Source organism: Pseudochaenichthys georgianus, chromosome 16 (assembly GCF_902827115.2).
Source record: "Pseudochaenichthys georgianus chromosome 16, fPseGeo1.2, whole genome shotgun sequence".
NCBI classification, from domain to species: domain Eukaryota; kingdom Metazoa; phylum Chordata; class Actinopteri; order Perciformes; family Channichthyidae; genus Pseudochaenichthys; species Pseudochaenichthys georgianus.
In genome coordinates, this window is record NC_047518.2 from 8,110,615 (window position 1) to 8,129,403 (window position 18,789).

Here is an 18,789-nt window from a genome sequence, read left to right on the forward strand (position 1 = left end):
AGAGCTCAGTGTGCGGAGTTTAAAGCGATCAAGTCATATTACAGGAGAAAGGAAATACAGAAAAGCTGCCGTTGCAGGAAAGACGGCCGGCAAAAATCACCGACTGTGTGAACGTGAACATTAATAGAATATCACCTCCATCTTCAGAACAATCTGACTGTTATAACATTAACGTTAAGAAAGCTTACTTAAACATCTGCCACAACATAAGTAACCGGATCAGAGTACATTAAGTACAGTCCGCGGCATATCACTTCATAATGTATCATATATCTCCTTATCTGAGTCAGCTGAGCCGTATCTGGCCGTGCAACACTCACAGTGTCACAGACTGGATGCAGAAGTATTATTTTAAGCAACACATTAAGTTGAGGAAACACTCGAGACAAATGTAATTAAAGTCAGATCGTGTCTTAGACGGGCCGTGATATCATAAACCTGTTAATGTACGCATTCAAACACTTGTTCTGTTCCCAGCTGTGTTCACCTTGCAGCTGCAGCTCTGAGGCTTTGATCCTGATCAAGTGTTTAAGTCATGGATGTTTAAAGTTTAACTTCTTCATATGTCTAATATTATAGTTGACTTTTCATTCAGGAAGTATGATGCTGCGCTGTCAGTATGCTTCTCCATGTTTGTGATTGGTCTAATGCTCCAAATACCACCCCTTTCATGTGAACGCGCACCTAGCTAGATAGGACACGGCTGGCTTGAGCGATTCACTTGATGACCAGCGTCGTAGTACCGTTTAGCGAGAGCGCGTATGTTTTGGATTAGGCCAACCGGCTAACTCAAACATATCCAGGTTAGGTTGAACCAGCTTCGTAGTACAGGCCCCCGGCCTGAGGGAGGAGGACCTGCACCAGCTGCACCGACAGAACTTAGCCCATGCTGGGCATAGCTGTTACCACCTGCACAGGCCTAGCCTGTCACTTTATTTGACAAAATGTGTTTACTTAATCAATTAACAGATTAACATTTAGTGTAACTTATGTATATTATTTCATTTTTATTTAAAAAAAATTGTGATGGTTCATGCTTGATAACTTTTAGTTCACATTTCAATAAATTGTATTTGCATTTGCACTCCTTTTGTCCGTTATTCTTACTGAAAATGTTAAGTTACACATTCACATCTGACTGAAGATTGGCACCATTTATTTGGGTATATCCAGTCTCTGATAGTGTTACGTTATTATGAGAGTGCTCCGTTTGATTCTGAAATTGTATATATTTATATAAATATATACATAGGCTATGTGTGTGTATATGTCCGCATCTGTAGCCTGTTATTGTCTCATGACACCGCACTGTGAATGAATCAAAGTAAATATAGAAGTGGTCATGAACACATCTGTCCATCAGACAGCGGCTGCTGCCTCCTGTCATCATTAATGGACGTCTCTTTAAAATGACCGCTCAGAGGAGAGAAGTTCTCATTTCTCTAACCGCCTGCTGCTTCCCCTCCTCTCTCTTCGGTTCTCCTCCTCTCTCCTCGGTGCTCCTCCGCTTGCATCTCCTGTGGGCGGGACTAAGTCTCGAGGAGGGCAATTAGTGAAATGAGAAAGGGCCTAAGTGTCTCTTAGTGAATGTCCTGTACTGCTCTTAAATCTCATCATATCAGCTTCTCCTTTCCCTCTTGGATGTTCTTCTGGACCCTCAGAGAAAGAGAACATGGTGAAGCAGTCCTGTCTCTCAGGCGTGTCCTTTCCTAACAGAAATATCAAAACACATATTATTGCAGAGCAAGTGTGTTATTTAAGAAAGAGGTGTGTTTGTTTGTTCAGGGGCTATAAATATAATGATTTTTTTATTTTAATGTGTTTTTTAAATCCAACAGTGTATTACAAAAATAATCAGATTATGAATAAACCGTTCTAAATTCATCAACATTGAAATAAATGTATTATTAAAATAATATTTAACTGTTATCAAAACTTAGTGCAACTGTAGAAGCTTGCTCTGTTTGGTTGTCTCACTGAAAGAATCACTTTTAACATGTTGTTTTACAGTCAGTATGCAGAGACAAAGGGTCATAGTTCTCACTATGTTCAATACTTTTGCCTTAAATACATTGAAATGTGAAAGTTGAACAAAAAAGTGATGTTGCTTGGTAAAATGTAAATGTAACCTTTTTCTAAGAAAGTACACTCAACATCACTGATGTGTAGGTGATCTAGTATTCAGTCATGTGTAATGGCATGTCTATCAGTGTATTAGAGTCATTACTTTATGCATTCTTTGTAAAGTATGAAAAAGGTGTACCTTGGAATCGGTGGTGAAGTTCTCTGCTGCTAGGAGTCCAGATCTGTCTCTCCTCCTCTGGTCCAGCCTGTCTGGATCACCTTAAGGACACTTTGAACAAACAGATGTAAAGTTACATGCGTGGGTTACAGACTTCTTTACATACAAACTACTTTTTATCTTCTTTTAAAAACAGGTCATAATCTTATTGTTATACTTAAGAAATTGCTGGATATCACAGTCCTTATACTGTATCAGTTTGATTGAGTATTATTGTGTATGTCCTTTTTATTTTACTGTTACTTTGGATGAGTTTTTCATGAGTCAGTCAAATTAATTTGTTTTCATATGCCATATTCATATGTATCACACACGTAAGGGTAAGACACAAACCTATTGAACAAATGCAATGGATAAGCTTAATTTTCACTGAAGTCACAGATAACGTCATATCTAATACTTAAACAAATAATTTCCTTGTCACTAAAGCATTGACTACGCTATTCATCATCCTTAAATGCAGGCATTAAGTTACATGTTCTGTTCTACAGCCACGATGAGGCTGTTTCTCAAGTGTGAGGATAATACAATTAAAAGAGGCATTGGTAATAATAATATTAAAAACAACAATGTTTGTGTCGTTCGTCGGATAGGCGGTTAGCTGCAATAAATAACTCCAGTTCAACAAACCATATTACAATATCTAAGGGAGCGTTATTTCTGGACCATCTTGAAATGTGACGCTCATATTTTAAAGATACACACATTTCATTGTGAGGTTGATTTAATATACACTAAGCCTCTCTTCAACAATACGTTGACGTTAGCTAGTCTATTGTATGCTATAGTAGAGCATAGCGAATTTAAACGAACCTTAACAATGCATACAGTAACCTAACTATCTAACGTACAAGGATGACCTTATTTTAGCAACCTCGCACAGAAGCCTTTTGGTATACAGTAGCATCCCACTTAATGTTATACACTCAGGGATGCTACGCATAGCATCGTTAGCACAGATGGAGCTACGATTGCTCAAATGCTAACCCAACTCTAAACATTCATTAACGTTAGCTTAATAAAAACACCAGTAACATAACATAAGTACTTTATGTACTTTATGCAGGGTTGACTTACCCAAGAAACTGCATTCACGGTCGGTCTATTTTAACCGCAGATAAATCCTATATTTGCATGACGAATAGTCCACCAGGAGCCAACACAACAAACACGGCCGAGTTCAAGTAGTGTTCTCCTCATGAGCTGAGCCGCTGTAGCATCACGGAGCCAATGGAGCTAACGGAGCTAGCAGTGAGACAGAGGAGCCAGGAGAAGCAGCCCTGTTGTCATGAAGGGGGAATCTAACTATATACAGAATATGTTTTTGTGGATCCAGGCTATAAACATGTTCATTTTCTGATGTTAAGTTGGACATTTTAACATAGGGTCTACGAGAATTGCTCCCATATGCATCCATCGCCTACAGTTTGCAGCATTGAGCTTCACAGCACTGTCCCCCAGAAGTCGGGTTGATTGCATTCGGGCTCGATTGCTTATCCTGTCTGAGTAGCCCGGATGATGCTGCATCGCAATTTTTGACGTCGAATTTTATACACCGAATTTTTTTACATCGAATTTTAAACACCGAAATATTTGACGTCGAATTTTTTTCACTTGAATTTTTGGGATCTGAATTTCAACATTTTTATTTCACATAGGTAAATTCGGAGCAAAAAACATTCAGATACATGATTTTCAAAGTAATTATTTTCAATGCTATAAATTCGGTGTCTGATCAAATTCAAATACTTATGTCTCTTGTTTGCTTCCATAGTTTCGTACCTGCACCAAATAATAACAAATTAGAATGAAAAAAAGATGACAAAAAATACAGATTTCAGTATTCTGAGGCTCTTAATGCCCCATTTCTTTTCCACGCGGATGGCAAAAAAACTCAGACATTATGCTATTTAAAATAAAAGGGTTAGGCTTAGGGTACATCTTAATAAAGGAAGTAAGTTAACAGAACTTAATCCTCTCCAAAAGCCGGAGTGACTCATTTCCTTGACATTAACCAAACTCAAAAAATAAATGTTTGAAGTTATGACTCAGTTGTTTTGAGTGCAACTTCATTTATTGAGAGTTTTAAGTATAGTTATTATGATTCCAGTTTGTTCCATTGACTCGCTTTCTTTGAGTTGTATAATAAGTTCAAAAACCTTGCTATAGTGCTCAGTGCCATTTAGAATATTTAATTTAATTGATCATTATATGGTGCTCAAGTAAATCAATGCATTCACCGTTATAATGGATATGATCCTTCTAAGTGTATGTTCATTTTCAAGCAAAAATTAAATTACAGTCTTTTTATACCGTGTGAATGGGAGGCTTTTTGTATTCGGGAAAGTTTGTTGCATTCTGCCCAGTAACAGTTAGACCCTCCAGAAAAACGCGGGCAAAAATCCTTGATTATGCAGGCTAAAATCCTTGATTATGCGATCAAACATGCAGGGTTTTATGTGATTTTATGCGTTGAAATTGCAGGAAGTTGCGAAATATGCGGAAAAAATAAATATTGGGCTGTCTTATTTATTTATTCTCTCTCACACACAACCTGCCACTAACGTTAAACCCCTTTACTATTCAATTAAACACATTCAATGTTTATTTATTGTAAAAGCAATTGGGCTATTTTAATCACACTCTCTATCTCTCTCTCTCTCTCACTCACACACACACACACACACACACACACACACACACACACACACACACACACACACACACACACACACACACACACACACACACACACACACACACACACACTTCTCCGCCTCACTCTGTTTTCATTTACTCGTTCGTTATCTGACCAGCTTCAATCTTGTAGGCTACTCACTTCGTTTCTTGTAGCCCTCGAAAGGGTTTTGGAGGTTGATGCCTCGGTGAACGTGAGTTGTTTGGCTTTCTTGTCCGCAGCAGCAGAAAGCATTTTCGAATGTTTGAATGAATCAAAGTGGGTCGTCACCGTGGATTTTCTCTTATGCTTCAACACAGTTGCACGGGATGCAGAATAGTTTCCCCCCACTTTTGTGCAAGACATCGGGGAACTGCTTTGCCCGGTCTTTAGCAGAAATGTTCGTCGGTAAATGAGATGGATTCGATTTGTTCATCTTGGTGAAGAGAAACTTTCGTGTGAGCTCCACACATTCACTCTCCGGTGTTGTTTACCTTCTGTGATGCGCGAGCTGATGACGTCGCGCATCATCACTTCACGTCAAGACAAGTTAACTTTTTTTTCTCAACTTTGTGTGGAAAAATGCGGGGATTATGCAGCCTTTTGATAAATATGCGCCATTTTGCTGATTATGCGGTAAATTCTGCGATCGCAGAATCGCGTTTTTCTGGAGGGTCTAAACAGTGGAGAGTGCACCTCTTTGCACATGGCACGCTGCACTGAGACACAGGACGTGACCGCCGCCCCTCTCCACTCAGACCTGTTTGAACCATGGATGTATAATAGATATATTTCTTAAAAATGATGTATTGCCCCAGTGAGGTGATAGTGAACTGTTCATGAACTTGTCATGAAAAGTTCATGGAATATCAGTGAACCATATTCATGAACAGCTCATAAACAGCTCATAACAAAATTGATGGACTGTTCATGAAAGTGTCATGAACATTAAATGGCACTAGGGCAGTTCATGAACTACTCATGAAACTCCTGTGCTGGAATGGTTCATGAACAATTCATGGAATATGGTTTTAGGCAGGTTCATGAACAATTTATGAAATGGAGTTTTCAGTGAGTGTGTAGCGATATTCAGTATTCAACCAAGAACATTTCAAGAATTGTTCATGAATTAACCATGGTTCATGAACATATCAAGAACTGTTCATAACAACTTCATGAACAGTTCATACCCAGTCACTGAATATAATTCAATGGCTGGCTATGAACTGTTCATGAACTGTTCATGTACATGAACTGTTCATGAACCATTGACTGTGGGTCAATTGGCAACCATAGAAAACAACAATTATGTCAATCACAATGGAACTTTACTCAAATTAACATACAAACATACATGTATACAGGTGGAGCACTACAATTAATCCTATCACTATTTGAAGCACAGTTCTTGACACTCAGCTGCACAAACAAATGTGTTACGGGTCCCAAAAGCTTGGGTACCACAGCAACAATAAATGATTTCTGTAGAAAACAGAAAAGAGCAGCAGCAATAATTATACACAGGATCCGGTTGATCGTCTGGATTGCTTGTTATTCAAAATTCAAAGTACACAATTACATTCAAATAGCTGTACTTTACAACATCACATTTCTCCATTTAAGTTATCCGTCTGTCACAGTCAATTACTGTATCTCAAGGAGAAATTCAACATAGTCAATATAAACACATAACGCTATCAAATAATACTTTCTATCAATATATCTATCTTTACCAAATATAATATATTATGGAGATCACAAAACTACACTGTCAATGTTAATAAACAAAAAACAAGGCAATGTGCCTGCAAGACTTCACTCAGGTAAACAAAACATATTACCCGTGCGCAGCAGCTAACCTGCCTGCGAGCCTTCGCTCAGGTCACATTTACCCAGGCGCGGCTGAAGCCCGCGAAAATGGCATCTATTGTTGCCGACAGTTTAGTATTTTTAAAATACCGTTACTATGTCAAACATGCTCAAAACTTTCTGACACACTCTCCTAAACATCTCCAACATCATATCTAATTCACACAAGTTAACATCGATCATTTTCATCATGTACTGACCTGTAGAAAACAGAAAAGTAAGCAGCAATAATTATACACAGGATCCGGTTGATCGTCTGGTTTGCTTCTGTCACTACCCGATCCGTCCCCCTGCCCGATGGTCCGCCATATTGGACAACTCCGGACGGCAACACAAGATGGACACTTGACACAGTGGCTTTTAGCAAAGCTCAAAAAGAAAACGAGAGAGAGATGAGTTATTGTTATTACAACGTGACTTCACTATTATTTAACAACTCTTTTTATTGGGTTATTTTATTTGGGGTTAAGTACATTGTCAGAATAAGTGAGAAATGGATTTAACTTCTATGAGACAGCCATATGCCAAACATTTTTGCATACATTCACAGTAAATACTTATTCAGTATGATAGCTGTCTAACAGAAGTTAAATCCATGTCTCACTTATTCTGACAATGTACTTAACCCCAAATAAAAGAACCCAATAAAAAGAGTTGTTAAATAATAGTGAAGTCACGTTGTAATAACAATAACTCATCTCTCTCGAGTTTCCTTTTTGAGCTTTGCTAAAAGCCACTGTGTCAAATGTCCATCTTGGGTTGCCGTCCGGAGTTGTCCAATATGGCGGACCATCTCGCACATGCGCAGGACCGATCGGGCAGGGGGACGGATCGGGTAGTGACACCTTCTGCGGAGGGGGCGGAAGTGTCCCCCCCTAAAATAACCCAGATGTCACCGCTCACCTGCCAAAGGTTCCACCTTGGCGCTACTTACTCGTACTGCTTCTCAAACAGTACAGAAAAAACATAAAATGATATGAATGTCACCAAAATAAATAAAGATAATGTTCAGTTTCAAATTCACTATTGTTTTGTTTTAAGATTAAAAGTTTTAAAAAATAAAGAAATGTTCAAATATTAGATGAATATTCAAGAGGTCTTTAAAATCATCACACTGATCATCAAAAGTTCATAAAATGCTCATGAATATTCAAAAATATTCTGAACTTGCCACAATCATCCAACATTCATGAAATGCTAATAGTCATGAAAAGTTCATGAAATGCTCATGCAAACTTTTTGGGGTTTTAATTATAATGTTGTGATTGGCTGGATCATGAAAAGTTCATAAATAGCTCATAAAAGTCTGTCATGAGCAAAACAGGAACTTTATATGAATGAACAATGTTCATAAAAATGTCATGAACTGCTCTTTAAAATGGTTCATGAGCATTTTAAGAATGTTGGTTCATGAACATGACAAGTGAACATATAATGAGTTGTTCATGAATGTTTCATGAGTGCTCATGAACAGCTCATAAAGTCATGAACTCCATCTCGCAGGGGTGAAGTCAATGGCGAGAGAAAAGTTATCTTTCGATCCCGTTCGAATTGTGCCATTAATTACACATATGATGTTTGTCAATCTTAAAAAATCATTTCCATGTCAAAAAAAGTCACAGTAAAACTGTTGAAATATATAAGACTGAAAAATATGCAACTAGAAAGACTACAAATCCCAGAGTCGCGTAAGTGATGTCATAATTGTTTTCCTCCACTAAATATAAGAGATAGCTAAGATAAGATAACTTTAACAAGATGCCTGTGTGCTTTGTACCAGGTTGTAATCATACCAGCAATGGGTCTTGCTCGTTATTTCGCTTCTCGTCTGATGAAAGGACAAGGAGTGGCTGGATCAAGTTAGCTAACTAGCTAGTATCAAGCATGTTAGCCAGTTAGCCTTAGCCTTGTAATTTGTATTAGCCTTAACATGAAGTAACCCAAAATGTTAAACAGTAAGAGTAGCAGTAATATTTCGTGAACCCTTTGAAGAGTACTGTCACACCGGCGTGATCATTCTATAACAGGGTTGCCAACTCTCACGCATCTGGCGTGTGACACACGCTTTCACTCTCAATCTCACGCTCTCACGCTGCCCAAACTATTCTCACGCCAAAACAAGAATACCGAAGACAAGAAACGGTTTTGAAAACTTTTATCACGTAGTGATCGTCTTCCCAATAGAACATATTTGATAATGTCTTCTGACCAATCAGAATCACGATAACGGCGTGCTGTTGTTGCAGGAAGTCCCGACGGAGAATACTTTTGCAACATTACGTGTTGATAGAAATCAACACATGAAATAAGACCCCACGGTTTGATGATTGATACGTGTGTGGGCTGTCTTTCATTTTGACACACAGAACAATGGGGGCTATCCACCCTTATCCACAATGTAAAGTAATTCACACAGCCTCTTCCCTCTTCAGCAGGAGCAGCAGGTTCAGCTTTCAGAACAAAGTAACACAAAACTAAAATGGCATTCATTTTTTTAAATATGTAGTAATAGATGTATTTATTTTTCTTCTCAAGAGAGTACCAGAATGTGTATTTTATGTTAGTATTTCAAAAAATCTCCTGGGGGAGAATCCCCCCAGACCCCCCTGCAGGGGTTGGGTTTTCAGCATGTCAACTCTTTCACTTGTGGAGAAATTGCAGGATTGGCTCCAGGTCGCCCTTTTTATTTACTACATGACAAATGTGCCTTTTTATTTCATACAGTTCAATTTGGATTGAAGAAATGATCTAAACCTCAGGCGTGGCATTTCACTGTTAAGGGGAGCGTGTATGTAATTACATTGCAAATACTGACTTGAGCCCCACCACTGTATGGGTTAGCCCTACCATAGATTACCCAACACAAATACTCCGTGGCCGCCACTGCCGACCCGTATTGCGCATGCGCAGATCTAAGATCCAGTAGAAATGATAAAAAGTAAAAGTCTGCTGCTTATTGTTCAACTAGGCCAAAATAGAGTCAAAGAGTATATGAGAGTGAGAGTGTGTTAATTAATATATTTGGCAGTTTGGAATATGTCTGTAGATTTGTTTGTGTGTGTGTGTTTCATGTATAGGCATCTCACGATAAGTAATTTTGTTGGATACATTTTCCCGGAAATTATTGCGATAAACGATAATATTGTCGGCACCGTTGTATGACCATTTTAGACCACTGACATAATGATAATATATAATAATAATTCAAGTATATCCTTTCAAACTGCTAGTCACATCCTCATGTAAATGGCAATTTATCGAGTTCATTTTTATTTATCGTACGATAAGTCAACTAATTGCTTATCGCGACAGGCGTATGCACACAATAAAACAGTGGAAACAAACATGTGTTTGACTTTTATTAGTGAATGAAACGGTGTGCCCTTTATAGTCTGTGTCCAATATTGTATATTTGTATATATTGTATATATATCCTATTATGCTAAGTTCCCGCTACTGACACGATAGCAGTCATTTCGTGCTCATATGTGTATTCAAACCCATGATACCAAAATCTCACTCCAGCCAGGTACCCAAAGTTGGCAACCCTGTTCTATAATACACCGTTTAAGCCTGGATGCCCCCAGGGGAGACATGCTAACGCTAACACTACATTCGCATCGGCGATCTTTCCTACTTCATGCTATCTGCACAAATGGTTAACATTGAACATTAAAAAGATCAGGCAGTTCAGGGAGAATCGAAGGAAAGCAGGCAGGCAGCTTTGCATGACATTCTTCTGGACGTGTTTCATTGTGATAGTGAGGGTAGTCAACCCCTTGTTTGCCAAGACAGTATTGACGGCCATCTTGGTGACGTGTGTTGTTGTGCGAGACCAGAGATGTAGTTCATTGAGCGGTTTCACACACAAAAAGTCTTACTTCAAAGTTTTACGGCAAAATTATGTTTTAAATTGACAATCATCATATGTGTAATTTGTGGCACAATTGAAACGGGATCGAAAGATAACTTCTCTCGCCATTGACTTCAATACATAATTTTTCCGAAATAAGGTCCCGTGGAGGTCCACCGGAAAGGGAGGGACTTCGCCTCTCTATAAGAACTGGATACAGCATTGGAGGTGGGGTCTCGTACTTTCCTATGAGAGCTGCTCATTGGCGCATGAGGACAAAATGGCCCAACTTTCGAGAGAGCGAAACGTCACAGATTACCCATCATGCCTAGCTGTCAGAGCAGAATAACCCGTATGTGCGCTCACAGAGCATGCACCTCTTAAGCCCTGCCCCCCGATTATTTCGTTTTAGTTAAAAAAAGTATCCGCTGATTCACAGACGTCTCTTTCCAAATGTTAGTCAATGGGGAAAAGTCTTTCTGGGCCCAGTGACGTCACGGACTGATACGGAAATTGTAGTACTGCCGTTTGGACACAAGGAATATTTTCATCAGAGTCCGGCACACTTCCTAGGGGCTTGGGTTTGAACTGTTTGAGGAGGACACCGAGACGACTACCTGAACACTGTGTGTTTTGGATTCAAGATTTGTTATTTTCAGACTGTGTGGAGTTCTTCCATCTTCCCCGTGAGGTAAAGTTTCTGTTGTTTTATCAGTGCTTTGTCATCATGCTGTTTGAACTGCAGTAGCTAACCTAGCTTACTGAGTTGTGGACATGTTAGCTTGCAAGCACTGCTTTAGTGAAGTTATAGCTCTCACAGGCTCCGCCCTCTACTGGACTCTATTGGTACTACCTTATCATGCAAGCATTCACCTACTGACACTTCTATAGACGTAGCCGGCCCCCGGGGCGGGAGTTTTTTAGAAATATTAACATATAAATTATGATTTCTGGTACACTCTGGGTAAGGGTAGATAGCTCCCATTGTTCTGTGACTTGTCAATCATCAAACCGGGGGTCATATTTCATTATGTGTACATTTTTATCTGAAGTTGTACCCATGGATGTATAAAGAATAGTTATGCCGCAAAGTTATTCGTGGGGAATTCCGGCAACTATCTTGATTCTGATTGGCCAGAAGATTCGAAAAATTGAGAAGATGATCACGACGTGACAGAAGTTTTCAAAACCGTTTATGGTCTCCGGTACTTCCAGTCCAACGCCGACTGCATGCACAGCGTTCGAAAATCTGGGCCTTCAAAATAAAAAATCTTCCCTCACACATCTGTGACCCACTCGAAACGGGTTCGTTTATGCCATTACTAACTGTGCAATATATGCCTGGCTGCTAAATCCTATGAACTGTTACAGGATGTGTATTTTGTAAATTGTGTAACCTTTTATTTTATTCTATTTTTTATTCTATTATAACTTCTTTTTTTATACTTTAATACTTTTTTATGCATTTAACATATGTAACATTAAGCTGTCTTTGTCTCTTTTCCTGCTGTAACAATGTACATTTCCCCTCTGTGGGACTAATAAAGGTTTTCTGATTCTGATTATTGAGGAGATCAAACTACTCGCCTCTAAGAACATTGTGACATATTTCCAAACAACAGAGCAGTGGATGGAAACCAGCTTTATTGATGTTGGTGGAGATGACTTCCTGAATCAAGTATTTTTTAGACAGTGATGAGATAAAAACTGTTGAGACATGCAATGTGTTGCTCATCTCAATCATTTACTGAGATGCTCTGTCAGGCACACATCATACTCCAGCAAAATGATCAGCTCCAACAAATATATCACTGAAACCCCTCTTCCCAATACCCCTTATGACCTCGACTACCCGTTCCCAACCCTGATGCCTCTTGTTGACCTGATCTGTGCGCTGTCAGCTGTCTGCTCCAGGTTATTCATGTCCACTTTGGAGCAGTTTAGAAAAGAACATTTGGCACAATTGCCGCACTTTTCCATGCTCTTCAATTCTCTATTGCACATTCACCATCCAGGCTGACATTCCAGTCATGAAAATGTTGAGTCAGTTTCCCTGCTGAAGGCCAGGCATATAAAACAAAGTGTGACAATCATTACAATCTGAAGCTACTTGAAGCATCTATGTGGTTAAACACCAGCAGCACAGGGTTTTGATCAACTTTAAGGGGGTGTTAGGGGTGTTTCTTCTCAAAGAAATGCATCATGACAGGATCAGGACTGAATATATTCAAGTGATAAGTACCCTTTTAACACTAGAACCGCCAGAGGTCGCTGTATACCTAAAACCGCCAACGGGTCAAATTGATCCGCTATTGATTTTCAAGGTACAATGTTCTTTTATTTGTCATGTAGAACAGTGAGTTTTGATCGCACAGGGATGAAACTTATACCAATAGAATCTGTGGACTCTCAGCTTTTCATATGATATAGTTTGTGCAGATAGCATGAAGTATAACATATCGCTACCAGTGCTGATTTAAACGCTTGGTGTTAGACTCGTGTTTTGTTTAGGTACAAATCTCTCTATCTATTTATCTATAACTATCTGTCTATCAATCTATAAGGAACCGCAGTAGACAAAAGGCATTGCTATAGCAACACGTCATGTTTACGCTGCATTTCTATGAGGTAAATATTACCCGCTGGCGGATATAGGTATAAAGGGCAATTTCTTTGGCGATTTTTTCAATCTGACTTCATATTGACCATTTATAACAACAGAGGGTGCTACATAACACACTTTCAGGAAAAGTCACGGACTGGGAGACTTTAATATTTTATTGAAAAAAAGTTACATACAATCAAAAAACAGCTGCGGTTAAAATTGACCCGTTGGCAGTTCTAGTGTTAAAATGTACAAATCATTGTGCTAAGAGCTTATAGCTGTCACCCGTTAACTGTCATGATCCTGGTGTTATTATGTTTCCTGTTTTATTTGGAAATGTATTTTGCCTTATTTTACTTCCCGTCTCTGTGCTTTCTCCTGTCTGATTCTTTTCACCTGCTGCCCTTGTGTGTTTGCCATGCTGTGTTGTGTCTTTGTGATTAGTCCTGTGTATATGTGCCTGTCTATGCTTGTTCTCTCACGGTTCATTGTCAATGTTTCCCCGGTGTGGTTCCGTTTGTCAGTGTTCCTGGCTTCCTATCTTCCTCTGATTCTTGGTTTTCCTTATGTGCCCTCCTGGTTCTGCCACCTGTGTTCCTCGTTTTGTGTCAGTATTGTAGTCAAGTCACCAATTCACGAGTCCAAGTCACTCTCGAGTCCCCACTTTTCGAGTCCGAGTCACCTAGGGAGAGTCGAAGTCACCCAAGGAGTGTCCGAGTCGAGTCTGAGTCATCATTATCTGTGTTCGAGTCCGAGTCCAAGTCAGAGTCACCCAAGAAGAGTCCAAGTCAAGTCAGAGTCCCAAGTCACAAGTCTTCATCAGAGGCGGATTTAGGATTGTTGGCGATCCGAGGCTTAGCCAGAATGTTCAAGTTGTTGAACGGCGGGGGGGTGCTAGTGGAGCACGCTCATGTACTGTAAACTCGCCGGAGCCTCTCAGCGGGGCTACTGCGGGGCGCATAAAGTAGACTCTACACTAGGCCTATTCAAATGGCGGCCCGCGGGCCAGATGTGGCCCAGAACCAACTCCAGAGTGGCCCAACCTCCCGTGGCCTAATTTTTACACTAGTACAGACCATGAACGCAACACCCGAGTGGCCCAGCCTCCCGTGGCCAAATTCCTACACTAGTACAGACCATGAACGCAACACTCCGCGTTGCCTAGAAACCACCAAACAACAACGCAGCGCGTTTTTTGAAAGTACATCCAGTGGTCCTATGATAGCAACTCTAAAATATGTCTCTCTCAACTCTGAAGCGTAAACTTGACGATAAAAACCGCCAGTTTAACCCTGCCTGGACCGACAAATACTTGTTTATTCAGCCGTCAAATCCAAACGCCAAGCCGATGTGCTTAATTTGCAATCAGTGCGTTGCGGTACTTAAAGATTACAATGTCCAGAGGCACCACAATGAGAAACACCCGACTTTCCGAACAAACTTCCCCGAAGGATCTCAGGAGAGGGCGGTAAAAGTAAAATGACTGTTTAATCTTCACATCTTGTATTCTTGTCTATAATTTTGAGCACCAAATTATTGAAAAGTGTCGATAAGAGTATAGAAAGATACCAACGAAAACCATCCCTAGTCCCGCAGCTGCTGCCTCTCTGTTGGACACCGGTACAGCACATTACTCACGAGACGTTTAAAAAATAAATAATTGCTTTACGTGAAACATTCAGGGCTTTTCTGAAAACATCTGGGGCTTGAGCCCAAGTAGCCACCCCTTAGCGCCGCCACTCAGGGACGTGCACAGACATTTGGAGGGGTGATTGCTCTAAACTAGAAACAGGGCCCTGCCCCACCAAAAAAAACACAAGACCTTTTGAATTTGTTTCTAAATGAAATCCAGGGAAATCTTTTGTTTTGCGGTCCATATCTCATTAACATATCTAATGTTACTAACTATTAAAGAAAAAATGGGGAGAATTCTGTTTTAATGTAGGTTAGTTTGACCATTGTAACTTCTGTGCAGACATACTGATAAAATAGGGCTTCTAAATAATTTTCTTAAATAAACTCACTAATAAATTAAACCAGTTCAATACGCATTGTTCTTATTGTTATTCTTATCATTCAATATGAGCGCAGTCATGGTAAGGTATCTAATTACTTATTTATTTAGTATTCCATAACTCAATAAACGGGTTGTTGAACTAAAGTGGTAGAAACATGACAAAAATCCTACAATGAAGCGGGACATTGAACTGTTCACCCGTGAGAGGGCGATCAAGAAAAGAGAGCGAGCGGCCCCGTTAAGGGAGTTTACGGAGCAGATGATAAGACACAGAAAGACAGAAGCACAATAACAAGTATAGCCTATTTAGATTTTTTGGTGTAAATAACCGACGGTGTCAAGAGGAATTAAAGTCCCCTGGTTTGTCCCCTACCCTGACTGCCATGAGAAAAGTCAAAATCAATTTAAGCATATTTAAAAACGGGACATTTCCAGGGACAGATTGACCCGGGGATTTGCCACCAAAGCCAGGCGGGCATTTGGTATGATCACCACCATTGCCATATGAGGCCGGGGGGCTGTCCTTTGCTTTCAGCTGTCAGATTGTAAACAAAGTCACGTGATTAGGGGCAGATGACAGCGCTGACAAGGTGTGTTTTATCGCAGCGAGACGCTACAATACTAATTGTGGGCTTATCATGTTTATTCGGCCACAACAGAAAAAACATAAACCTCTTGCTCTCTCCAGAGGGGCAGGTCAGACACAAATGGCACCACCCAGGGCTGTACTCTCCCTGGGTGATGATCATGGCGGCGGATGTGTGGGCTACTCGCTCATTGCTAGAGATGCCCCCGCCTCACCAGGTCAGAGCAATTATTGGGACGCAAGGCCGAATAAGTAGCTTGGTCCACGGGCCTTGCCCCAGGCCCGGTTCCCCCAGGGACCGGTGCTCGGTGGCTTCACATGATATAGGGTCGACCCTACTTCATCACAGGCCGCCGCTGCTGCCCGCCGTGTGATGTCTCTGGGATATCACGTCGCAGGGCATTTTTCCAAAGAGGACCGTGTTGATCTCCTGGGAGCCCCCGTCTTTACGGAAGGACTCTATGGATCGATCTCCTTGCTCACGGGATGAGGAGTAGTCGCAGCGTGGCTGATTCTTGCCCATCCAGTATAGGGAGCCAGCAGGTGGGCGTGTGCACGTGAGTGGAATAAACCGTGTGCTGTCAAAGCACTGTGCGGGTTCAAGAGACGCTATTGCCGGCGTGCTGTTGTCAGAAAACACACATTGCCTGGTATAATAGCTCCGATTAATGCATTTCACCGTTGAATGGGAAATACAGCGTTAACACGTGGGCGCGCGGCCTTCGTGAGAGTGGCCGTGGTGCGTTTAGGGAGTTTACGTTTGTAAACTCTAGTTCTAGAGTGATGTGTGTGTGTGTGGGAAAAATGCATTCAGTGGGAACAAGTGCATTTATCCCAGAGTAAGAGTAATCTCTCACAATTCCACTTTTTCCCATAATGTCCGTTTCGAAGAGACGGCATATAGTGGCAAAGTCCCTCCCCTTCCGGTGGACCTCCATGGGACCTTATTTAGAAAAAATTATGTATTCAAGTGGAGAGAGAAAGATTATCTTTCGATCCTGTTTCAATCGTGCCACGAATTACACATATGATGTTTGTCAATGTAAAAAAAGATAATTTTGCAAGTCAAAAAAAAAAATGTGTCGTAAAACTGTGAAGTAACACATTTGTTTGTGTGAAACGCTCAATGAACTACATCTCTGGTCTCGCAAAACAACACACGTCACCAAGATGGCCGTCACTACCCCTGTTCCTACTAGGGAACAGCCGTGGACAGCAGCTAAAGGGAGAATTACAAACAACCTAAACCACAGAGTGTGCCAATCCAGAACAGATACGTTCCGCTGACCTCTTTCTGATGACCTGGATAACCTGTCCTCTTCACACAGCAGGGTAAGGACCAATAGCTAGTCCAAAAGTAAAAGGCTAGAGGGAAAGCTAACGACTGGGCCTGAAACTCTGATTGTGGGTGACTCTGCTGCAAGAGATGTAACAAGTCTGTGTAGTAAGAACAACACCAAAGTACTCTGTTTTCCCAAGGATACGGTCTCTGACTTGGCTGAGAAGATCCTGCATATTGGGGCTGAACATCCGACTGTGAAGAATGTGGTACTACATATTGGAATAAATGATGTTGTGAAACAACAGTCAGAAGTGCTGAAAAAATACCTTAAATGTCTGTTGGAAACTGTCAGCTCTCTAAATGCAGAGGTGTTCATCAGTGGCCCTCTACCACCAGTCAGAAGAGGAGTGGAGAGATTCAGCAGATTGTTTGCACTGAACACCTGGCTTTCAACTGTCTGTACTGACCATTCTGTCAATTTTATTGACAACTTTAACTTTTTCTGGGACCGCAGACATCTTTTTAAGGGAAATGGAGTTTGTCTGAACAAGTCAGGAGCGAAATTGTTTATCTCTAACGTATTCAACTGCCTACGTCATCAATCTGTTCCCTCTGCCAAGGACAAGCAACAATAGGAATCAAAACAAGAGAAAGACACAACACATCGCTCAGAAAACCTTTAAAATCTATTACTGCACCCGCCTGAAGAATGTCTTGATTATGGGAGTCAAATGGAGGAGTCTCCACCGCACTTCACCCCCCCTATCACCTCTGAGGATACTCTTCCTTCACCCCACAGCTCTCTCTACTCTCCGTTCACCCTCGCCCACCCTCCTGGAGATCGCTGAACACACAAAGGAGATACAGAGGGTTGGCACCGATTCCTTCCTGGAGTTCAAAGACCAAACTAAGGCGATACGCAGGGCTGGCAGCATGTCCTTTACCCCCGCTCCTAAACGACGCCCACCAAAATCACTGCAGAGACGCGCACCATCTCCCCCGTCTTCATCACCATGCCTACGTCAACCACCTCCCCCCCCTGGCAGCATGTCCTCTACCCCCGCACCATCTCCCCCGTCTCCATCACCGTGCCTACGTCAACCACCTCGCCTCCCTTGAAGAAAGCATCTGCAGTTTCCGAAGCCTGATAAGGATGTGTGTGTACAAAATGCAACAAACTCTTACTGATATGTGCTGGGTCCAGGCTCAAGGGCGTATGGCACTCAACTCTTTCCAGGACATGCCGGGGCCCTGCCTGCCTGTAACTTTGCCGATATCTGTGTTGATAGGTAATAGATTAAGAGCGGTGAATCAGCTTAGAAACAGGAAGTGCTCAAACAAATCAATGACTGGATGTGTCAGAACTTTCTCCAATTAAACAAAGATAAAACTGAGGAAATGGTTTTTGGAGCCAAGGCAGAACGTAAAAAAGTTAGCGCTGAGCTTCAGCCTGCAATGTTCAAAACAACAGATAAAGCCAGAAATCTCATGGACTCTGACCTGAGTTTCAACAGTCACATTAAAACAGTTACTAAATCAGCCTACTATCACCTAAAGAATATATCTAGGAGTAAAAGACTAATGTCACAGCAGGATTT

General features: G+C 41.0%; 1 long non-coding RNA gene across 1 annotated transcript; it reads right to left on the reverse strand.

The window, feature by feature from the left end:
- Positions 1-769: 769 nt before the first annotated feature.
- LOC139435461 (uncharacterized) lies at positions 770-3,812 on the reverse strand. Its single transcript, XR_011644699.1, has 3 exons — positions 3,380-3,812; positions 2,264-2,353; positions 770-1,709 (listed from the first exon to the last, which is right to left on the reverse strand). It is a non-coding gene; the product is annotated as an uncharacterized lncRNA (long non-coding RNA).
- Between the last annotated feature and the right edge of the window lie 14,977 nt (positions 3,813-18,789).